The sequence below is a fragment of the Lissotriton helveticus genome, chromosome 8 (genome assembly GCF_964261635.1).
Source record: "Lissotriton helveticus chromosome 8, aLisHel1.1, whole genome shotgun sequence".
NCBI lineage: Eukaryota > Metazoa > Chordata > Amphibia > Caudata > Salamandridae > Lissotriton > Lissotriton helveticus.
The window spans coordinates 1543214692-1543236536 of NC_136069.1; the positions used below are offsets into that span (position 1 = coordinate 1543214692).

Here is a 21845-nt window from a genome sequence, read left to right on the forward strand (position 1 = left end):
AGCTTGAAATAATTTCAACCTTCAAACACAAGGTGCAACTTTTTGCACAGGACAATAAACACAGAAGATCACATATGAAAGCATTTCATTTCACAGGTGTACAGTTTTTATGCTTTTAGAATAACTTGTACCTCTCACCAGCTATTTAGGGTTCTGTATCCTACTCACAAAATTACCTTGCCTGCGACCTTTCTCTCTATACACAAACAACTACTGCTCAGGAAGTAGGAAGGCAGAAGGTGGGGCAGTTTATGCAAATTTATGCTGTCAATGTGCCTTGCACATTCATGCAGAATTTCTAGATCCTTGCTGGAAACAAGAGAGCAGGCCTTGTTTCAGATCAACTGTCCCTAGCAAGGAACGTCTGAGCACATCCATTCTTTTACTCTCTAGCCCCTGGCTTGGGACTCACCCTCACTGGCTGAGGAGTGAAGTTCTGCATACCAACGTTGCATAGAAGGTATGTTTGTGATTGGTTTGAGATGGGTGGGAGGTCAAGAGCAGGGAAAAGCAAGTCACTTTAACTTCTAGTCTCCTCTTCTATGCCTACCTGCCGTTCACTCACTCTGTCTTTGTTTCATTCTCTCCTTCCTCAACACCCCATCTCACTCACTCGCTCTATCATTTGTGCTCTTTCCCCTTGCTCTTCATTTCATAGTGGAAACATCTCTTGAATGGATCATTAGAAAATGAGGTTACATAAAATTAAAAATCTACTTATTGGAAACCAAAAATATCACAAGACTGAATGTAAGCCATGTCTTCAATAAAAGGGATTTTTTAGGCACCCCCCAAAAAACACATAAAACACCACTAGTGCTAGAAGAATATTATAAGAGCTTGAAGACAGAATTGGGCAAATTCATTTGCAGTTGAAACTGAAGTTTGGTACTTATTCAGATATTATATGCACTGAAATTTTTAGCTGAGATTCTGAAGGAACGCAGAGACAAAAAGAACTTAAAGTTTTGTCAGAAGTGGGATTCGAACTCACGCCTCCAGGAGAGACTGCGGCCTTAACGCAGCGCCTTAGACCACTCGGCCTTCCAGACCACATGTTGCTTGTCCATCTACATAGTGAGAAAGATAGTGTGAACAAAAAAAACACACATCTTAGGCCATAAGTGGCTATAGCAAGAAAAAAACTCACTGCACTTTTCCAAAAAGACAACCATATAAGCCCATGTGAGGGAAATGATCTGATTTTCTCCCTCAAGAAAAAAGAAGATTAAACACAGGTTTGTCATAAGTGGGATTTGAACCCACGCCTCCAGAAGAGACTGCGACCTGAACGCAGCGCCTTAGACCACTCGGCCATCCTGACTTGCATTTGCAGCACCTTCCACAAGCCAGACAGCCATGCAAGTTTGGTACCGAAAAGGCATGCCCTCAATTTATTTATCCCATTATAAGCATTTCCAACAGATCTTTGAACAATCCATACAGAGCAGTACCTATGAAGAACTCTTTAGACCTTTAAAGCGTACAAAGAGAAAGTGCTATTCACCAGCCACTTGAACGGCCCAAAGCTGCTTTGAAATTGAGTCAACAGCCACATCTTGGCTGACTAAAGCAAATTCAACAAGGGAGCTCAATGTCACAACATAGGGTGGAATACGCAAATCTAAGCAGCCCCTGATCACAGCCCTGAGGACATTGCTGTAAGTGTGCTGGAGTACAGCTGTCTACCAGGTGCTTGGCATTCTTCCAAATTTGCATGGCCTGTCTGGCCAGGGAATTCAAGAGCATGACTCTTCTAGATGAGCTCTTACATGGGTCCTAAGCTCATTTGGTAAGGATTGCACTTTATCAGCAAGACTTTGTACAACAGAAATATATGAGAAACCCAAGCTCTCTTGACTAGACGAGGACGGAATAACGTCCCAGGTGAAGACGAACAGAAGCAACTTCCATCAGATGTTATCCTGATGAAGAAGATTATATGTCCAAAAGTCATTTCAGAAGTGGGATTCGAACCCACACCTCCAGAGGAGACTGCAGCCTAAACACAGCGCCTTAGACCACTCGGCCATCCTGACAGTGAAGAGTCCTAAGAAATGTATAAAAGTCACTCAGAAATTTCTGCGTCCATGCAAGCTTGAAATAATTTCAACCTTCAAACACAAGGTGCAACTTTTTGCACAGGACAATAAACACAGAAGATCACATATGAAAGCATTCCATTTCACAGGTGTACTGTTTTTATGCTTTTAGAATAACTTATACCTCTCACCAGCTATTTAGGGTTCTGTATCCTACTCACAAAATTATCTTGCCTGCGACCTCTCTCTTTATACACAAACAACTACTGCTCAGGAAGTAGGAAGGCAGAAGGTGGGGCAGTTTATGCAAATTTATGCTGTCAATGTGCCTTGCAGATTCATGCAGAATTTCTAGATCCTTGCTGGAAACAAGAGAGCAGGCCTTGTTTCAGATCAACTGTCCCTAGCAAGGAACGTCTGAGCACATCCATTCTTTTGCTCTCTAGCCCCTGGCTTGGGACTCACCCTCACTGGCTGAGGAGTGAAGTTCTGCATACCAACATTGCATAGAAGGTATGTTTGTGATTGGTTTGAGATGGGTGGGAGGTCAAGAGCAGGGAAAAGCAAGTCACTTTCACTTCTAGACTCCTCTTCTATGCCTACCTGCCGTTCACTCACTCTGTCTTTGTTTCATTCTCTCCTTCCTCAACACCCCATCTCACTCACTCGCTCTATCATTTGTGCTCTTTCCCCTTGCTCTTCATTTCATAGTAGAAACATCTCTTGAATGGATCATTAGAAAATGAGGTTACATAAAATTAAAAATCTACTTATTGGAAACCAAAAATATCACAAGACTGAATGTAAGCCATTTCTTCAATAAAAGGGATTTTTTAGGCACCCCCCAAGAAACACATAAAACACCACTAGTGCTTGAAGAATATTATAAGAGCTTGAAGACAGACTTGGGCAAATTCATTTGCAGTTGAAACTAAAGTTTGGTACTTATTCAGATATTATATGCACTGCCAATTTTTAGCTGAGATTCTGAAGGAACGCAGAGACAAAATGGACTTAAAGTTTTGTCGGAAGTGGGATTCAAACCCACGCCTCCAGGAGAGACTGCAGCCTTAACGCAGCGCCTTAGACCACTCGGCCATCATGACCACATGTTGTTTGTCCATCTACATAGTGAGAAAGATAGTGTGAACAAAAAAACACACATCTTAGGCCATAAGTGGCTAAAGCAAGAAAAAAACTCACTGCACTTTTCCAAAAAGACAACCATATAAGCCCATTTGAGGGAAATTATCTGATTTTCTTCCTCAAGAAAAAAGAAGATTAAACACAGGTTTGTCAGAAGTGGGATTTGAACCCACACCTCCAGAAGAGACTGTGATCTGAACGCAGCGCCTTAGACCACTCGGCCATCCTGACTTGCATTTGCAGTATCTTCCACAAGCCAGACAGCCATGCAAGTTTGGTACCGAAAAGGCATGCCCTCAATTTATTTATCCCATTATAAGCATTTCCAACAGATCTTTGAACAATCCATACAGAGCAGTACCTATGAAGAACTCTTTAGACCTTTAAAGCGTACAAAGAGAAAGTGCTATTTACCAGCCACTTGAACGGCCCAAAGCTGCTTTGAAATTGAGTCAACAGCCACATCTTGGCTGACTAAAGCAAATTCAACAAGGGAGCTCAATGTCACAACATAGGGTGGAATACGCAAATCTAAGCAGCCCCTGATCACAGCCCTGAGGACATTGCTGTAAGTGTGCTGGAGTACAGCTGTCTACCAGGTGCTTGGCATTCTTCCAAATTTGCATGGCCTGTCTGGCCAGGGAATACAAGAGCATGACTCTTCTAGATGAGCTCTTACATGGGTCCTAAGCTCATTTGGTAAGGATTGCACTTTATCAGCAAGACTTTGTACAACAGAAATATATGAGAAACCCAAGCTCTCTTGACTAGACGAGGACGGAATAACGTCCCAGGTGAAGACGAACAGATGCAACTTCCATCAGATGTTATCCTGATGAAGAAGATTATATCTCCAAAAGTCATTTCAGAAGTGGGATTCGAACCCACGCCTCCAGAGGAGACTGCGGCCTAAACACAGCGCCTTAGACCACTTGGCCATCCTGACAGTGAAGAGTCCTAAGAAATGTATAAAAGTCACTCAGAAATTTCTGCGTCCATGCAAACTTGAAATAATTTCAACCTTCAAACACAAGGTGCAACTTTTTGCACAGGACAATAAACACAGAAGATCACATATGAAAGCATTTCATTTCACAGGTGTACTGTTTTTATGCTTTTAGAATAACTTATACCTCTCACCGGCTATTTAGGGTTCTGTATCCTACTCACAAAATTATCTTGCCTGCGACCTCTCTCTTTATACACAAACAACTACTGCTCAGGAAGTAGGAAGGCAGAAGGTGGGGCAGTTTATGCAAATTTATGCTGTCAATGTGCCTTGCAGATTCATGCAGAATTTCTAGATCCTTGCTGGAAAAAGAGAGCAGGCCTTGTTTCAGATCAACTGTCCCTAGCAAGGAACGTCTGAGCACATCCATTCTTTTGCTCTCTAGCCCCTGGCTTGGGACTCACCCTCACTGGCTGAGGAGTGAAGTTCTGCATACCAACGTTGCATAGAAGGTATGTTTGTGATTGGTTTGAGATGGGTGGGAGGTCAAGAGCAGGGAAAAGCAAGTCACCTTCACTTCTAGTCTCCTCTTCTATGCCTACCTGCCGTTCACTCACTCTGTCTTTGTTTCATTCTCTCCTTCCTCAACACCCCATCTCACTCACTCGCTCTATCATTTGTGCTCTTTCCCCTTGCTCTTCATTTCATAGTGGAAACATCTCTTGAATGGATCATTAGAAAATGAGGTTACATAAAATTAAAAATCTACTTATTGGAAACCAAAAATATCACAAGACTGAATGTAAGCCATTTCTTCAATAAAAGGGATTTTTTAGGCACCCCCCAAAAAACACATAAAACGCCACTAGTGCTAGAAGAATATTATCAGAGCTTGAAGACAGAATTGGGCAAATTCATTTGCAGTTGAAACTGAAGTTTGGTACTTATTCAGATATTATATGCACTGCCAATTTTTAGCTGAGATTCTGAAGGAACGCAGAGACAAAATGGACTTAAAGTTTTGTCAGAAGTGGGATTCGAACCTACGCCTCCAGGAGAGACTGCGGCCTTAACGCATCGCCTTAGACCACTCGGCCATCCTGACCACATGGTGCTTGTCCATCTACATAGTGAGAAAGATAGTGTGAAAAAAAAAACACACATCTTAGGCCATAAGTGGCTATAGCAAGAAAAAAACTCACTGCACTTTTCCAAAAAGACAACCATATAAGCCCATGTGAGGGAAATGATCTGATTTTCTCCCTCAAGAAAAAAGAAGATTAAACACAGGTTTGTCAGAAGTGGGATTTGAACCCACGCCTCACGAAGAGACTGCGACCTGAACACAGCGCCTTAGACCACTCGGCCATCCTGACTTGCATTTGCAGCATCTTCCACAAGCCAGACAGCCATGCAAGTTTGGTACCGAAAAGGCATGCCCTCAATTTATTTATCCCATTATAAGCATTTCCAACAGATCTTTGAACAATCCATACAGAGCAGTACCTATGAAGAACTCTTTAGACCTTTAAAGCGTACAAAGAGAAAGTGCTATTCACCAGCCACTTGAACGGCCCAAAGCTGCTTTGAAATTGAGTCAACAGCCACATCTTGGCTGACTAAAGCAAATTCACCAAGGGAGCTCAATGTCACAACATAGGGTGGAATACGCAAATCTAAGCAGCCCCTGATCACAGCCCTGAGGACATTGCTGTAAGTGTGCTGGAGTACAGCTGTCTACCAGGTGCTTGGCATTCTTCCAAATTTGCATGGCCTGTCTGGCCAGGGAATACAAGAGCATGACTCTTCTAGATGAGCTCTTACATGGGTCCTAAGCTCATTTGGTAAGGATTGCACTTATCAGCAAGACTTTGTACAACAGAAATATATGAGAAACCCAGGCTCTCTTGACTAGACGAGGACGGAATAACTTCCCAGGTGAAGACGAACAGATGCAACTTCCATCAGATGTTATCCTGATGAAGAAGATTATATCTCCAAAAGTCATTTCAGAAGTGGGATTCGAACCCACGCCTCCAGAGGAGACTGTAGCCTAAACACAGCACCTTAGACCACTCGGCCACCCTGACAGTGAAGAGTCCTAAGAAATGTATAAAAGTCACTCAGAAATTTCTGCGTCCATGCAAGCTTGAAATAATTTCAACCTTCAAACACAAGGTGCAACTTTTTGCACAGGACAATAAACACAGAAGATCACATATGAAAGCATTTCATTTCACAGGTGTACTGTTTTTATGCTTTTAGAATAATTTATACCTCTCACCAGCTATTTAGGGTTCTGTATCCTACTCACAAAATTATCTTGCCTGCGACCTCTCTCTTTATACACAAACAACTACTGCTCAGGAAGTAGGAAGGCAGAAGGTGGGGCAGTTTATGCAAATTTATGCTGTCAATGTGCCTTGCAGATTCATGCAGAATTTCTAGATCCTTGCTGGAAACAAGAGAGCAGGCCTTGTTTCAGATCAACTGTCCCTAGCAAGGAACGTCTGAGCACATCCATTCTTTTGCTCTCTAGCCCCTGGCTTGGGACTCACCCTCACTGGCTGAGGAGTGAAGTTCTGCATACCAACGTTGCATAGAAGGTATGTTTGTGATTGGTTTGAGATGGGTGGGAGGTCAAGAGCAGGGAAAAGCAAGTCACCTTCACTTCTAGTCTCCTCTTCTATGCCTACCTGCCGTTCACTCACTCTGTCTTTGTTTCATTCTCTCCTTCCTCAACACCCCATCTCACTCACTGGCTCTATCATTTGTGCTCTTTTCCCTTGCTCTTCATTTCATAGTGGAAACATCTCTTGAATGGATCATTAGAAAATGAGGTTACATAAATATAAAAATCTACTTATTGGAAACCAAAAATATCACAAGACTGAATGTAAGCCATTTCTTCAATAAAAGGGATTTTTTAGGCACCCCCCAAAAAACACATAAAACACCACTAGTGCTAGAAGAATATTATACGAGCTTGAAGACAGAATTGGTCAAATTCATTTGCAGTTGAAACTGAAGTTTGGTACTTATTCAGATATTATATGCACTGCCAATTTTTAGCTGAGATTCTGAAGGAACGCAGAGACAAAATCGACTTAAAGTTTTGTCAGAAGTGGGATTCGAACCCACGCCTCCAGGAGAGACTGCGGCATTAACGTAGCGCCTTAGACCACTCGGCCATCCTAACCACATGTTGCTTGTTCATCTACATAGTGAGAAAGATAGTGTGAACAAAAAAACACACATCTTAGGCCATGAGTGGCTATAGCAAGAAAAAAACTCACTGCGCTTTTCCAAAAAGACAACCATATAAGCCCATGTGAGGGAAATGATCTGATTTTCTCCCTCAAGAAAAAAGAAGATTAAACACAGGTTTGTCAGAAGTGGGATTTGAACCCACACCTCCAGAAGAGACTGCGACCTGAACGCAGCGCCTTAGACCACTCGGCCATCCTGACTTGCATTTGCAGCACCTTCCACAAGCCACACAGCCATGCAAGTGGGGTACCGAAAAGGCATGCCCTCAATTTATTTATCCCATTATAAGCATTTCCAACAGATCTTTGAACAATTCATACAGAGCAGTACCTATGAAGAACTCTTTAGACCTTTAATGAGTACAAAGAGAAAGTGCTATTCACCAGCCACTTGAACGGCCCAAAGCTGCTTTGAAATTGAGTCAATAGCCACATCTTGGCTGACTAAAGCAAATTCAACAAGGGAGCTCAATGTCACAACATAGGGTGGAATACGCAAATCTAAGCAGCCCCTGATCACAGCCCTGAGGACATTGCTGTAAGTGTGCTGGAGTACAGCTGTCTACCAGGTGCTTGGCATTCTTCCAAATTTGCATGGCCTGTCTGGCCAGGGAATACAAGAGCATGACTCTTCTAGATGAGCTCTTACATGGGTCCTAAGCTCATTTGGTAAGGATTGCACTTTATCAGCAAGACTTTGTACAACAGAAATATATGAGAAACCCAAGCTCTCTTGACTACAAGAGGACGGAATAACGTCCCAGCTGAAGACGAACAGATGCAACTTCCATCAGATGTTATCCTGATGAAGAAGATTATATCTCCAAAAGTCATTTCAGAAGTGGGATTTGAACCCACGCCTCCAGAGGAGACTGCGGCCTAAACACAGCGCCTTAGACCACTCGGCCATCCTGACAGTGAAGAATTCTAAGAAATGTATAAAAGTCATTCAGAAATTTCTGCGTCCATGCAAACTTGAAATAATTTCAACCTTCAAACACAAGGTGCAACTTTTTGCACAGGACAATAAACACAGAAGATCACATATGAAAGCATTTCATTTCACAGGTGTACTGTTTTAATGCTTTTAGAATAACTTATACCTCTCACCGGCTATTTAGGGTTCTGTATCCTACTCACAAAATTATCTTGCCTGCGACCTCTCTCTTTATACACAAACAACTACTGCTCAGGAAGTAGGAAGGCAGAAGGTGGGGCATTTTATGCAAATTTATGCTGTCAATGTGCCTTGCAGATTCATGCAGAATTTCTAGATCCTTGCTGGAAAAAGAGAGCAGGCCTTGTTTCAGATCAACTGTCCCTAGCAAGGAACGTCTGAGCACATCCATTCTTTTGCTCTCTAGCCCCTGGCTTGGGACTCACCCTCACTGGCTGAGGAGTGAAGTTCTGCATACCAACGTTGCATAGAAGGTATGTTTGTGATTGGTTTGAGATGGGTGGGAGGTCAAGAGCAGGGAAAAGCAAGTCACCTTCACTTCTAGTCTCCTCTTCTATGCCTACCTGCCGTTCACTCACTCTGTCTTTGTTTCATTCTCTCCTTCCTCAACACCCCATCTCACTCACTGGCTCTATCATTTGTGCTCTTTCCCCTTGCTCTTCATTTCATAGTGGAAACATCTCTTGAATGGATCATTAGAAAATGAGGTTACATAAAATTAAAAATCTACTTATTGGAAAACCAAAAATATCACAAGACTGAATGTAAGCCATTTCTTCAATAAAAGGGATTTTTTAGGCACCCCCCAAAAAACACATAAAACACCACTAGTGCTAGAAGAATATTATATGAGCTTGAAGACAGAATTGGGCAAATTCATTTGCAGTTGAAACTGAAGTTTGGTACTTATTCAGATATTATATGCACTGCCAATTTTTAGCTGAGATTCTGAAGGAACGCAGAGAAAAAATGGACTTAAAGTTTTGTCAGAAGTGGGATTCGACCCCACGCCTCCAGGAGAGACTGCGGCCTTAACGCAGCGCCTTAGACCACTCGGCCATCCTGACCACATGTTGCTTGTTCATCTACATAGTGAGAAAGATAGTGTGAACAAAAAAAACACACATCTTAGGCCATGAGTGGCTATAGCAAGAAAAAAACTCACTGCACTTTTCCAAAAAGACAACCATATAAGCCCATGTGAGGGAAATGACCTGATTTTCTCCCTCAAGAAAAAAGAAGATTAAACACAGGTTTGTCAGAAGTGGGATTTGAACCCACGCCTCCAGAAGAGACTGCGACCTGAACGCAGCGCCTTAGACCACTCGGCCATCCTGACTTGCATTTGCAGCACCTTCCACAAGCCAGACAGCCATGCAAGTGGGGTACCGAAAAGGCATGCCCTCAATTTATTTATCCCATTATAAGCATTTCCAACAGATCTTTGAACAATCCATACAGAGCAGTACCTATGAAGAACTCTTTAGACCTTTAATGAGTACAAAGAGAAAGTGCTATTCACCAGCCACTTGAACGGCCCAAAGCTGCTTTGAAATTGAGTCAATAGCCACATCTTGGCTGACTAAAGCAAATTCAACAAGGGATCTCAATGTCACAACATAGGGTGGAATACGCAAATCTAAGCAGCCCCTGATCACAGCCCTGAGGAAATTGCTGTAAGTGTGCTGGAGTCCAGCTGTCTACCAGGTGCTTGGCATTCTTCCAAATTTGTATGGCCTGTCTGGCCAGGGAATACAAGAGAATGACTCTTCTAGATGAGCTCTTACATGGGTCATAAGCTCATTTGGTAAGGATTGCACTTTATCAGCAAGACTTTGTACAACAGAAATATATGAGAAAGCCAAGCTCTCTTGACTAGACGAGGACAAAATAACGTCCCAGGTGAAGACGAACAGAAGCAACTTCCATGAGATGTTATCCTGATGAAGAAGATTATATATCTCCAAAAGGCATTTCAGAAGTGGGATTCGAACCCACGCCTCCAGAGGAGACTGCGGCCTAAACACAGCGCCTTAGACCACTCGGCCATCCTGACAGTGAAGAGTCCTAAGAAATGTATAAAAGTCACTCAGAAATTTCTGCGTATATGCAAACTTGAAATAATTTCAACCTTCAAACACAAGGTGCAACTTTTTGCACAGGACAATAAACACAGAAGATCACATATGAAAGCATTTCATTTCACAGGTGTACTGTTTTTATGCTTTTAGAATAACTTATACCTCTCACCGGCTATTTAGGGTTCTGTATCCTACTCACAAAATTATCTTGCCTGCGACCTCTCTCTTTATACACAAACAACTACTGCTCAGGAAGTAGGAAGGCAGAAGGTGGGGCAGTTTATGCAAATTTATGCTGTCAATGTGCCTTGCAGATTCATGCAGAATTTCTAGATCCTTGCTGGAAAAAGAGAGCAGGCCTTGTTTCAGATCAACTGTCCCTAGCAAGGAACGTCTGAGCACATCCATTCTTTTGCTCTCTAGCCCCTGGCTTGGGACTCACCCTCACTGGCTGAGGAGTGAAGTTCTGCATACCAACGTTGCATAGAAGGTATGTTTGTGATTGGTTTGAGATGGGTGGGAGGTCAAGAGCAGGGAAAAGCAAGTCACCTTCACTTCTAGTCTCCTCTTCTATGCCAACCTGCCGTTCACTCACTCTGTCTTTGTTTCATTCTCTCCTTCCTCAACACCCCATCTCACTCATTTGCTCTATCATTTGTGCTCTTTCCCCTTGCTCTTCATTTCATAGTGGAAACATCTCTTGAATGGATCATTAGAAAATGAGGTTACATAAAATTAAAAATCTACTTATTGGAAACCAAAAATATCACAAGACTGAATGTAAGCCATTTCTTCAATAAAAGGGATTTTTTAGGCACCCCCCAAAAAACACATAAAACACCACTAGTGCTAGAAGAATATTATCAGAGCTTGAAGACAGAATTGGGCAAATTAATTTGCAGTTGAAACTGAAGTTTGGTACTTATTCAGATATTATATGCACTGCCAATTTTTAGCTGAGATTCTGAAGGAACGCAGAGACAAAATGGACTTAAAGTTTTGTCAGAAGTGGGATTCGAACCTACGCCTCCAGGAGAGACTGCGGCCTTAACGCAGCGCCTTAGACCACTCGGCCATCCTGACCACATGGTGCTTGTCCATCTACATAGTGAGAAAGATAGTGTGAAAAAAAAACACACATCTTAGGCCACTTGGCTATAGCAAGAAAAAAACTCACTGCACTTTTCCAAAAAGACAACCATATAAGCCCATGTGAGGGAAATGATCTGATTTTCTCCCTCAAGAAAAAAGAAGATTAAACACAGGTTTGTCAGAAGTGGGATTTGAACCCACGCCTCACGAAGAGACTGCGACCTGAACACAGCGCCTTAGACCACTCGGCCATCCTGACTTGCATTTGCAGCATCTTCCACAAGCCAGACAGCCATGCAAGTTTGGTACCGAAAAGGCATGCCCTCAATTTATTTATCCCATTATAAGCATTTCCAACAGATCTTTGAACAATCCATACAGAGCAGTACCTATGAAGAACTCTTTAGACCTTTAAAGCGTACAAAGAGAAAGTGCTATTCACCAGCCACTTGAACGGCCCAAAGCTGCTTTGAAATTGAGTCAACAGCCACATCTTGGCTGACTAAAGCAAATTCACCAAGGGAGCTCAATGTCACAACATAGGGTGGAATACGCAAATCTAAGCAGCCCCTGATCACAGCCCTGAGGACATTGCTGTAAGTGTGCTGGAGTACAGCTGTCTACCAGGTGCTTGGCATTCTTCCAAATTTGCATGGCCTGTCTGGCCAGGGAATACAAGAGCATGACTCTTCTAGATGAGCTCTTACATGGGTCCTAAGCTCATTTGGTAAGGATTGCACTTATCAGCAAGACTTTGTACAACAGAAATATATGAGAAACCCAGGCTCTCTTGACTAGACGAGGACGGAATAACTTCCCAGGTGAAGACGAACAGATGCAACTTCCATCAGATGTTATCCTGATGAAGAAGATTATATCTCCAAAAGTCATTTCAGAAGTGGGATTCGAACCCACGCCTCCAGAGGAGACTGCAGCATAAACACAGCGCCTTAGACCACTCGGCCACCCTGACAGTGAATAGTCCTAAGAAATGTATAAAAGTCACTCAGAAATTTCTGCGTCCATGCAAGCTTGAAATAATTTCAACCTTCAAACACAAGGTGCAACTTTTTGCACAGGACAATAAACACAGAAGATCACATATGAAAGCATTTCATTTCACAGGTGTACTGTTTTTATGCTTTTAGAATAACTTATACCTCTCACCAGCTATTTAGGGTTCTGTATCCTACTCACAAAATTATCTTGCCTGCGACCTCTCTCTTTATACACAAACAACTACTGCTCAGGAAGTAGGAAGGCAGAAGGTGGGGCAGTTTATGCAAATTTATGCTGTCAATGTGCCTTGCAGATTCATGCAGAATTTCTAGATCCTTGCTGGAAACAAGAGAGCAGGCCTTGTTTCAGATCAACTGTCCCTAGCAAGGAACGTCTGAGCACATCCATTCTTTTGCTCTCTAGCCCCTGGCTTGGGACTCACCCTCACTGGCTGAGGAGTGAAGTTCTGCATACCAACGTTGCATAGAAGGTATGTTTGTGATTGGTTTGAGATGGGTGGGAGGTCAAGAGCAGGGAAAAGCAAGTCACCTTCACTTCTAGTCTCCTCTTCTATGCCTACCTGCCGTTCACTCACTCTGTCTTTGTTTCATTCTCTCCTTCCTCAACACCCCATCTCACTCACTGGCTCTATCATTTGTGCTCTTTCCCCTTGCTCTTCATTTCATAGTGGAAACATCTCTTGAATGGATCATTAGAAAATGAGGTTACATAAAATTAAAAATCTACTTATTGGAAACCAAAAATATCACAAGACTGAATGTAAGCCATTTCTTCAATAAAAGGGATTTTTTAGGCACCCCCCAAAAAACACATAAAACACCACTAGTGCTAGAAGAATATTATACGAGCTTGAAGACAGAATTGGGCAAATTCATTTGCAGTTGAAAGTGAAGTTTGGTACTTATTCAGATATTATATGCACTGCCAATTTTTAGCTGAGATTCTGAAGGAACGCAGAGACAAAATCGACTTAAAGTTTTGTCAGAAGTGGGATTCGAACCCACGCCTCCAGGAGAGACTGCGGCCTTAACGTAGCGCCTTAGACCACTCGGCCATCCTAACCACATGTTGCTTGTTCATCTACATAGTGAGAAAGATAGTGTGAACAAAAAAACCACACATCTTAGGCCATGAGTGGCTATAGCAAGAAAAAAACTCACTGCGCTTTTCCAAAAAGACAACCATATAAGCCCATGTGAGGGAAATGATCTGATTTTCTCCCTCAAGAAAAAAGAAGATTAAACACAGGTTTGTCAGAAGTTGGATTTGAACCCACACCTCCAGAAGAGACTGCGACCTGAACGCAGCGCCTTAGACCACTCGGCCATCCTGACTTGCATTTGCAGCACCTTCCACAAGCCACACAGCCATGCAAGTGGGGTACCGAAAAGGCATGCCCTCAATTTATTTATCCCATTATAAGCATTTCCAACAGATCTTTGAACAATTCATACAGAGCAGTACCTATGAAGAACTCTTTAGACCTTTAATGAGTACAAAGAGAAAGTGCTATTCACCAGCCACTTGAACGGCCCAAAGCTGCTTTGAAATTGAGTCAATAGCCACATCTTGGCTGACTAAAGCAAATTCAACAAGGGAGCTCAATGTCACAACATAGGGTGGAATACGCAAATCTAAGCAGCCCCTGATCACAGCCCTGAGGACATTGCTGTAAGTGTGCTGGAGTACAGCTGTCTACCAGGTGCTTGGCATTCTTCCAAATTTGCATGGCCTGTCTGGCCAGGGAATACAAGAGCATTACTCTTCTAGATGAGCTCTTACATGGGTCCTAAGCTCATTTGGTAAGGATTGCACTTTATCAGCAAGACTTTGTACAACAGAAATATATGAGAAACCCAAGCTCTCTTGACTAGACGAGGACGGAATAACGTCCCAGGTGAAGACGAACAGATGCAACTTCCATCAGATGTTATCCTGATGAAGAAGATTATATCTCCAAAAGTCATTTCAGAAGTGGGATTTGAACCCACGCCTCCAGAGGAGACTGCGGTCTAAACACAGCGCCTTAGAGCACTCGGCCATCCTGACAGTGAAGAATTCTAACAAATGTATAAAAGTCACTCAGAACTTTCTGCGTCCATGCAAACTTGAAATAATTTCAACCTTCAAACACAAGGTGCAACTTTTTGCACAGGACAATAAACACAGAAGATCACATATGAACGCATTTCATTTCACAGGTGTACTGTTTTAATGCTTTTAGAATAACTTATACCTCTCACCGGCTCTTTAGGGTTCTGTATCCTACTCACAAAATTATCTTGCCTGCGACCTCTCTCTTTATACACAAACAGCTACTGCTCAGGAAGTAGGAAGGCAGAAGGTGGGGCAGTTTATGCAAATTTATGCTGTCAATGTGCCTTGCACATTCATGCAGAATTTCTAGATCCTTGCTGGAAACAAGAGAGCAGGCCTTGTTTCAGATCAACTGTCCCTAGCAAGGAACGTCTGAGCAAATCCATTCTTTTGCTCTCTAGCCCCTGGCTTGGGACTCACCCTCACTGGCTGAGGAGTGAAGTTCTGCATACCAACGTTGCATAGAAGGTATGTTTGTGATTGGTTTGAGATGGGTGGGAGGTCAAGAGCAGGGAAAAGCAAGTCACTTTCACTTCTAGTCTCCTCTTCTATGCCTACCTGCCGTTCACTCACTCTGTCTTTGTCTCATTCTCTCCTTCCTCAACACCCCATCTCACTCACTCGCTCTATCATTTGTGCTCTTTCCCCTTGCTCTTCATTTCATAGTGGAAACATCTCTTGAATGGATCATTAGAAAATGAGGTTACACAAAATTAAAAATCTACTTATTGGAAACCAAAAATATCACAAGACTGAATGTAAGCCATTTCTTCAATAAAAGGGATTTTTTAGGCACCCCCCAAAAAACACATAAAACACCACTAGTGCTAGAAGAATATTATAAGAGCTTGAAGACAGAATTGGGCAAATTCATTTGCAGTTGAAACTGAAGTTTGGTACTTATTCAGATATTATATGCACTGCCAATTTTTAGCTGAGATTCTGAAGGAACGCAGAGACAAAATGGACTTAAAGTTTTGTCAGAAGTGGGATTCGAACCCACGCCTCCAGGAGAGACTGCGGCCTTAACGCAGCACCTTAGACCACTCGGCCATCCTGACCACATGTTGCTTGTCCATCTACATAGTGAGAAAGATAGTGTGAACAAAAAAAACACACATCTTAGGCCATAAGTGGCTATAGCAAGAAAAAAACTCACTGCACTTTTCCAAAAAGACAACCATATAAGCCCATGTGAGGGAAATGATCTGATTTTCTCCCTCAAGAAAAAAGAAGATTAAACACAGGTTTGTCAGAAGTGGGATTTGAACCCCCGCCTCTAGAAGAGACTGCGACCTGAACGCAGCGCCTTAGACCACTCGGCCATCCTGACTTGCATTTGCAGCACCTTCCACAAGCCAGACAGCCATGCAAGTTTGGTACCGAAAAGGCATGCCCTCAATTTATTTATCCAATTATAAGCATTTCCAACAGATCTTTGAACAATCCATACAGAGCAGTACCTATGAAGAACTCTTTAGACCTTTAATGAGTACAAAGAGAAAGTGCTATTCACCAGCCACTTGAACGGCCCAAAGCTGCTTTGAAATTGAGTCAATAGCCACATCTTGGCTGACTAAAGCAAATTCAACAAGGGAGCTCAATGTCACAACATAGGGTGGAATACGCAAATCTAAGCAGCCCCTGATCACAGCCCTGAGGACATTGCTGTAAGTGTGCTGGAGTACAGCTGTCTACCAGGTGCTTGGCATTCTTCCAAATTTGCATGGCCTGTCTGGCCAGGGAATACAAGAGCATGACTCTTCTAGATGAGCTCTTACATGGGTCCTAAGCTCATTTGGTAAGGATTGCACTTTATCAGCAAGACTTTGTACAACAGAAATATATGAGAAACCCAAGCTCTCTTGACTACAAGAGGACGGAATAACGTCCCAGCTGAAGACGAACAGATGCAACTTCCATCAGATGTTATCCTGATGAAGAAGATTATATCTCCAAAAGTCATTTCAGAAGTGGGATTTGAACCCACGCCTCCAGAGGAGACTGCGGCCTAAACACAGCGCCTTAGACCACTCGGCCATCCTGACAGTGAAGAATTCTAAGAAATGTATAAAAGTCATTCAGAAATTTCTGCGTCCATGCAAACTTGAAATAATTTCAACCTTCAAACACAAGGTGCAACTTTTTGCACAGGACAATAAACACAGAAGATCACATATGAAAGCATTTCATTTCACAGGTGTACTGTTTTAATGCTTTTAGAATAACTTATACCTCTCACCGGCTATTTAGGGTTCTGTATCCTACTCACAAAATTATCTTGCCTGCGACCTCTCTCTTTATACACAAACAACTACTGCTCAGGAAGTAGGAAGGCAGAAGGTGGGGCATTTTATGCAAATTTATGCTGTCAATGTGCCTTGCAGATTCATGCAGAATTTCTAGATCCTTGCTGGAAAAAGAGAGCAGGCCTTGTTTCAGATCAACTGTCCCTAGCAAGGAACGTCTGAGCACATCCATTCTTTTGCTCTCTAGCCCCTGGCTTGGGACTCACCCTCACTGGCTGAGGAGTGAAGTTCTGCATACCAACGTTGCATAGAAGGTATGTTTGTGATTGGTTTGAGATGGGTGGGAGGTCAAGAGCAGGGAAAAGCAAGTCACCTTCACTTCTAGTCTCCTCTTCTATGCCTACCTGCCGTTCACTCACTCTGTCTTTGTTTCATTCTCTCCTTCCTCAACACCCCATCTCACTCACTGGCTCTATCATTTGTGCTCTTTCCCCTTGCTCTTCATTTCATAGTGGAAACATCTCTTGAATGGATCATTAGAAAATGAGGTTACATAAAATTAAAAATCTACTTATTGGAAAACCAAAAATATCACAAGACTGAATGTAAGCCATTTCTTCAATAAAAGGGATTTTTTAGGCACCCCCCAAAAAACACATAAAACACCACTAGTGCTAGAAGAATATTATATGAGCTTGAAGACAGAATTGGGCAAATTCATTTGCAGTTGAAACTGAAGTTTGGTACTTATTCAGATATTATATGCACTGCCAATTTTTAGCTGAGATTCTGAAGGAACGCAGAGAAAAAATGGACTTAAAGTTTTGTCAGAAGTGGGATTCGACCCCACGCCTCCAGGAGAGACTGCGGCCTTAACGCAGCGCCTTAGACCACTCGGCCATCCTGACCACATGTTGCTTGTTCATCTACATAGTGAGAAAGATAGTGTGAACAAAAAAAACACACATCTTAGGCCATGAGTGGCTATAGCAAGAAAAAAACTCACTGCACTTTTCCAAAAAGACAACCATATAAGCCCATGTGAGGGAAATGACCTGATTTTCTCCCTCAAGAAAAAAGAAGATTAAACACAGGTTTGTCAGAAGTGGGATTTGAACCCACGCCTCCAGAAGAGACTGCGACCTGAACGCAGCGCCTTAGACCACTCGGCCATCCTGACTTGCATTTGCAGCACCTTCCACAAGCCAGACAGCCATGCAAGTGGGGTACCGAAAAGGCATGCCCTCAATTTATTTATCCCATTATAAGCATTTCCAACAGATCTTTGAACAATCCATACAGAGCAGTACCTATGAAGAACTCTTTAGACCTTTAATGAGTACAAAGAGAAAGTGCTATTCACCAGCCACTTGAACGGCCCAAAGCTGCTTTGAAATTGAGTCAATAGCCACATCTTGGCTGACTAAAGCAAATTCAACAAGGGATCTCAATGTCACAACATAGGGTGGAATACGCAAATCTAAGCAGCCCCTGATCACAGCCCTGAGGAAATTGCTGTAAGTGTGCTGGAGTCCAGCTGTCTACCAGGTGCTTGGCATTCTTCCAAATTTGTATGGCCTGTCTGGCCAGGGAATACAAGAGAATGACTCTTCTAGATGAGCTCTTACATGGGTCATAAGCTCATTTGGTAAGGATTGCACTTTATCAGCAAGACTTTGTACAACAGAAATATATGAGAAAGCCAAGCTCTCTTGACTAGACGAGGACAAAATAACGTCCCAGGTGAAGACGAACAGAAGCAACTTCCATCAGATGTTATCCTGATGAAGAAGATTATATCTCCAAAAGGCATTTCAGAAGTGGGATTCGAACCCACGCCTCCAGAGGAGACTGCGGCCTAAACACAGCGCCTTAGACCACTCGGCCATCCTGACAGTGAAGAGTCCTAAGAAATGTATAAAAGTCACTCAGAAATTTCTGCGTATATGCAAACTTGAAATAATTTCAACCTTCAAACACAAGGTGCAACTTTTTGCACAGGACAATAAACACAGAAGATCACATATGAAAGCATTTCATTTCACAGGTGTACTGTTTTTATGCTTTTAGAATAACTTATACCTCTCACCGGCTATTTAGGGTTCTGTATCCTACTCACAAAATTATCTTGCCTGCGACCTCTCTCTTTATACACAAACAACTACTGCTCAGGAAGTAGGAAGGCAGAAGGTGGGGCAGTTTATGCAAATTTATGCTGTCAATGTGCCTTGCAGATTCATGCAGAATTTCTAGATCCTTGCTGGAAAAAGAGAGCAGGCCTTGTTTCAGATCAACTGTCCCTAGCAAGGAACGTCTGAGCACATCCATTCTTTTGCTCTCTAGCCCCTGGCTTGGGACTCACCCTCACTGGCTGAGGAGTGAAGTTCTGCATACCAACGTTGCATAGAAGGTATGTTTGTGATTGGTTTGAGATGGGTGGGAGGTCAAGAGCAGGGAAAAGCAAGTCACCTTCACTTCTAGTCTCCTCTTCTATGCCAACCTGCCGTTCACTCACTCTGTCTTTGTTTCATTCTCTCCTTCCTCAACACCCCATCTCACTCATTTGCTCTATCATTTGTGCTCTTTCCCCTTGCTCTTCATTTCATAGTGGAAACATCTCTTGAATGGATCATTAGAAAATGAGGTTACATAAAATTAAAAATCTACTTATTGGAAACCAAAAATATCACAAGACTGAATGTAAGCCATTTCTTCAATAAAAGGGATTTTTTAGGCACCCCCCAAAAAACACATAAAACACCACTAGTGCTAGAAGAATATTATCAGAGCTTGAAGACAGAATTGGGCAAATTAATTTGCAGTTGAAACTGAAGTTTGGTACTTATTCAGATATTATATGCACTGCCAATTTTTAGCTGAGATTCTGAAGGAACGCAGAGACAAAATGGACTTAAAGTTTTGTCAGAAGTGGGATTCGAACCTACGCCTCCAGGAGAGACTGCGGCCTTAACGCAGCGCCTTAGACCACTCGGCCATCCTGACCACATGGTGCTTGTCCATCTACATGGTGAGAAAGATAGTGTGAAAAAAAACACATATCTTAGGCCACTTGGCTATAGCAAGAAAAAAACTCACTGCACTTTTCCAAAAAGACAACCATATAAGCCCATGTGAGGGAAATGATCTGATTTTCTCCCTCAAGAAAAAAGAAGATTAAACACAGGTTTGTCAGAAGTGGGATTTGAACCCACGCCTCACGAAGAGACTGCGACCTGAACACAGCGCCTTAGACCACTCGGCCATCCTGACTTGCATTTGCAGCATCTTCCACAAGCCAGACAGCCATGCAAGTTTGGTACCGAAAAGGCATGCCCTCAATTTATTTATCCCATTATAAGCATTTCCAACAGATCTTTGAACAATCCATACAGAGCAGTACCTATGAAGAACTCTTTAGACCTTTAAAGCGTACAAAGAGAAAGTGCTATTCACCAGCCACTTGAACGGCCCAAAGCTGCTTTGAAATTGAGTCAACAGCCACATCTTGGCTGACTAAAGCAAATTCACCAAGGGAGCTCAATGTCACAACATAGGGTGGAATACGCAAATCTAAGCAGCCCCTGATCACAGCCCTGAGGACATTGCTGTAAGTGTGCTGGAGTACAGCTGTCTACCAGGTGCTTGGCATTCTTCCAAATTTGCATGGCCTGTCTGGCCAGGGAATACAAGAGCATGACTCTTCTAGATGAGCTCTTACATGGGTCCTAAGCTCATTTGGTAAGGATTGCACTTATCAGCAAGACTTTGTACAACAGAAATATATGAGAAACCCAGGCTCTCTTGACTAGACGAGGACGGAATAACTTCCCAGGTGAAGACGAACAGATGCAACTTCCATCAGATGTTATCCTGATGAAGAAGATTATATCTCCAAAAGTCATTTCAGAAGTGGGATTCGAACCCACGCCTCCAGAGGAGACTGCAGCATAAACACAGCGCCTTAGACCACTCGGCCACCCTGACAGTGAAGAGTCCTAAGAAATGTATAAAAGTCACTCAGAAATTTCTGCGTCCATGCAAGCTTGAAATAATTTCAACCTTCAAACACAAGGTGCAACTTTTTGCACAGGACAATAAACACAGAAGATCACATATGAAAGCATTTCATTTCACAGGTGTACTGTTTTTATGCTTTTAGAATAACTTATACCTCTCACCAGCTATTTAGGGTTCTGTATCCTACTCACAAAATTATCTTGCCTGCGACCTCTCTCTTTATACACAAACAACTACTGCTCAGGAAGTAGGAAGGCAGAAGGTGGGGCAGTTTATGCGAATTTATGCTGTCAATGTGCCTTGCAGATTCATGCAGAATTTCTAGATCCTTGCTGGAAACAAGAGAGCAGGCCTTGTTTCAGATCAACTGTCCCTAGCAAGGAACGTCTGAGCACATCCATTCTTTTGCTCTCTAGCCCCTGGCTTGGGACTCACCCTCACTGGCTGAGGAGTGAAGTTCTGCATACCAACGTTGCATAGAAGGTATGTTTGTGATTGGTTTGAGATGGGTGGGAGGTCAAGAGCAGGGAAAAGCAAGTCACCTTCACTTCTAGTCTCCTCTTCTATGCCTACCTGCCGTTCACTCACTCTGTCTTTGTTTCATTCTCTCCTTCCTCAACACCCCATCTCACTCACTGGCTCTATCATTTGTGCTCTTTCCCCTTGCTCTTCATTTCATAGTGGAAACATCTCTTGAATGGATCATTAGAAAATGAGGTTACATAAAATTAAAAATCTACTTATTGGAAACCAAAAATATTACAAGACTGAATGTAAGCCATTTCTTCAATAAAAGGGATTTTTTAGGCACCCCCCAAAAAACACATAAAACACCACTAGTGCTAGAAGAATATTATACGAGCTTGAAGACAGAATTGGGCGAATTCATTTGCAGTTGAAAGTGAAGTTTGGTACTTATTCAGAT

At 42.6% G+C, this 21845-nt stretch overlaps 22 non-coding genes across 22 annotated transcripts; all 22 read right to left on the reverse strand.

The window, feature by feature from the left end:
• Positions 1 to 1241: 1241 nt before the first annotated feature.
• TRNAL-CAG (transfer RNA leucine (anticodon CAG)) lies at positions 1242 to 1324 on the reverse strand. Its single transcript has one exon. It is a non-coding gene; the product is annotated as a tRNA-Leu (tRNA).
• Positions 1325 to 1956: 632 nt separating this feature from the next.
• On the reverse strand, positions 1957 to 2039 carry TRNAL-UAG (transfer RNA leucine (anticodon UAG)). Its single transcript has one exon. It is a non-coding gene; the product is annotated as a tRNA-Leu (tRNA).
• Positions 2040 to 3336: 1297 nt separating this feature from the next.
• Positions 3337 to 3419, reverse strand: TRNAL-CAG (transfer RNA leucine (anticodon CAG)). Its single transcript has one exon. It is a non-coding gene; the product is annotated as a tRNA-Leu (tRNA).
• Positions 3420 to 4051: 632 nt separating this feature from the next.
• Positions 4052 to 4134, reverse strand: TRNAL-UAG (transfer RNA leucine (anticodon UAG)). Its single transcript has one exon. It is a non-coding gene; the product is annotated as a tRNA-Leu (tRNA).
• A 1296-nt stretch (positions 4135 to 5430) lies between these two features.
• Positions 5431 to 5513, reverse strand: TRNAL-CAG (transfer RNA leucine (anticodon CAG)). Its single transcript has one exon. It is a non-coding gene; the product is annotated as a tRNA-Leu (tRNA).
• Positions 5514 to 7524: 2011 nt separating this feature from the next.
• On the reverse strand, positions 7525 to 7607 carry TRNAL-CAG (transfer RNA leucine (anticodon CAG)). Its single transcript has one exon. It is a non-coding gene; the product is annotated as a tRNA-Leu (tRNA).
• A 632-nt stretch (positions 7608 to 8239) lies between these two features.
• Positions 8240 to 8322, reverse strand: TRNAL-UAG (transfer RNA leucine (anticodon UAG)). The gene has a single exon. It is a non-coding gene; the product is annotated as a tRNA-Leu (tRNA).
• Positions 8323 to 9348: 1026 nt separating this feature from the next.
• TRNAL-AAG (transfer RNA leucine (anticodon AAG)) lies at positions 9349 to 9431 on the reverse strand. The gene has a single exon. It is a non-coding gene; the product is annotated as a tRNA-Leu (tRNA).
• Positions 9432 to 9620: 189 nt separating this feature from the next.
• On the reverse strand, positions 9621 to 9703 carry TRNAL-CAG (transfer RNA leucine (anticodon CAG)). Its single transcript has one exon. It is a non-coding gene; the product is annotated as a tRNA-Leu (tRNA).
• Positions 9704 to 10337: 634 nt separating this feature from the next.
• Positions 10338 to 10420, reverse strand: TRNAL-UAG (transfer RNA leucine (anticodon UAG)). The gene has a single exon. It is a non-coding gene; the product is annotated as a tRNA-Leu (tRNA).
• Positions 10421 to 11445: 1025 nt separating this feature from the next.
• On the reverse strand, positions 11446 to 11528 carry TRNAL-AAG (transfer RNA leucine (anticodon AAG)). Its single transcript has one exon. It is a non-coding gene; the product is annotated as a tRNA-Leu (tRNA).
• A 185-nt stretch (positions 11529 to 11713) lies between these two features.
• TRNAL-CAG (transfer RNA leucine (anticodon CAG)) lies at positions 11714 to 11796 on the reverse strand. Its single transcript has one exon. It is a non-coding gene; the product is annotated as a tRNA-Leu (tRNA).
• A 631-nt stretch (positions 11797 to 12427) lies between these two features.
• On the reverse strand, positions 12428 to 12510 carry TRNAI-UAU (transfer RNA isoleucine (anticodon UAU)). The gene has a single exon. It is a non-coding gene; the product is annotated as a tRNA-Ile (tRNA).
• Positions 12511 to 15632: 3122 nt separating this feature from the next.
• On the reverse strand, positions 15633 to 15715 carry TRNAL-AAG (transfer RNA leucine (anticodon AAG)). Its single transcript has one exon. It is a non-coding gene; the product is annotated as a tRNA-Leu (tRNA).
• Positions 15716 to 15904: 189 nt separating this feature from the next.
• Positions 15905 to 15987, reverse strand: TRNAL-CAG (transfer RNA leucine (anticodon CAG)). Its single transcript has one exon. It is a non-coding gene; the product is annotated as a tRNA-Leu (tRNA).
• A 632-nt stretch (positions 15988 to 16619) lies between these two features.
• TRNAL-UAG (transfer RNA leucine (anticodon UAG)) lies at positions 16620 to 16702 on the reverse strand. Its single transcript has one exon. It is a non-coding gene; the product is annotated as a tRNA-Leu (tRNA).
• Positions 16703 to 17728: 1026 nt separating this feature from the next.
• On the reverse strand, positions 17729 to 17811 carry TRNAL-AAG (transfer RNA leucine (anticodon AAG)). Its single transcript has one exon. It is a non-coding gene; the product is annotated as a tRNA-Leu (tRNA).
• Positions 17812 to 18000: 189 nt separating this feature from the next.
• On the reverse strand, positions 18001 to 18083 carry TRNAL-CAG (transfer RNA leucine (anticodon CAG)). Its single transcript has one exon. It is a non-coding gene; the product is annotated as a tRNA-Leu (tRNA).
• A 632-nt stretch (positions 18084 to 18715) lies between these two features.
• TRNAL-UAG (transfer RNA leucine (anticodon UAG)) lies at positions 18716 to 18798 on the reverse strand. The gene has a single exon. It is a non-coding gene; the product is annotated as a tRNA-Leu (tRNA).
• Positions 18799 to 19823: 1025 nt separating this feature from the next.
• TRNAL-AAG (transfer RNA leucine (anticodon AAG)) lies at positions 19824 to 19906 on the reverse strand. Its single transcript has one exon. It is a non-coding gene; the product is annotated as a tRNA-Leu (tRNA).
• A 184-nt stretch (positions 19907 to 20090) lies between these two features.
• Positions 20091 to 20173, reverse strand: TRNAL-CAG (transfer RNA leucine (anticodon CAG)). Its single transcript has one exon. It is a non-coding gene; the product is annotated as a tRNA-Leu (tRNA).
• Positions 20174 to 20804: 631 nt separating this feature from the next.
• On the reverse strand, positions 20805 to 20887 carry TRNAI-UAU (transfer RNA isoleucine (anticodon UAU)). The gene has a single exon. It is a non-coding gene; the product is annotated as a tRNA-Ile (tRNA).
• Positions 20888 to 21845: the final 958 nt, after the last annotated feature.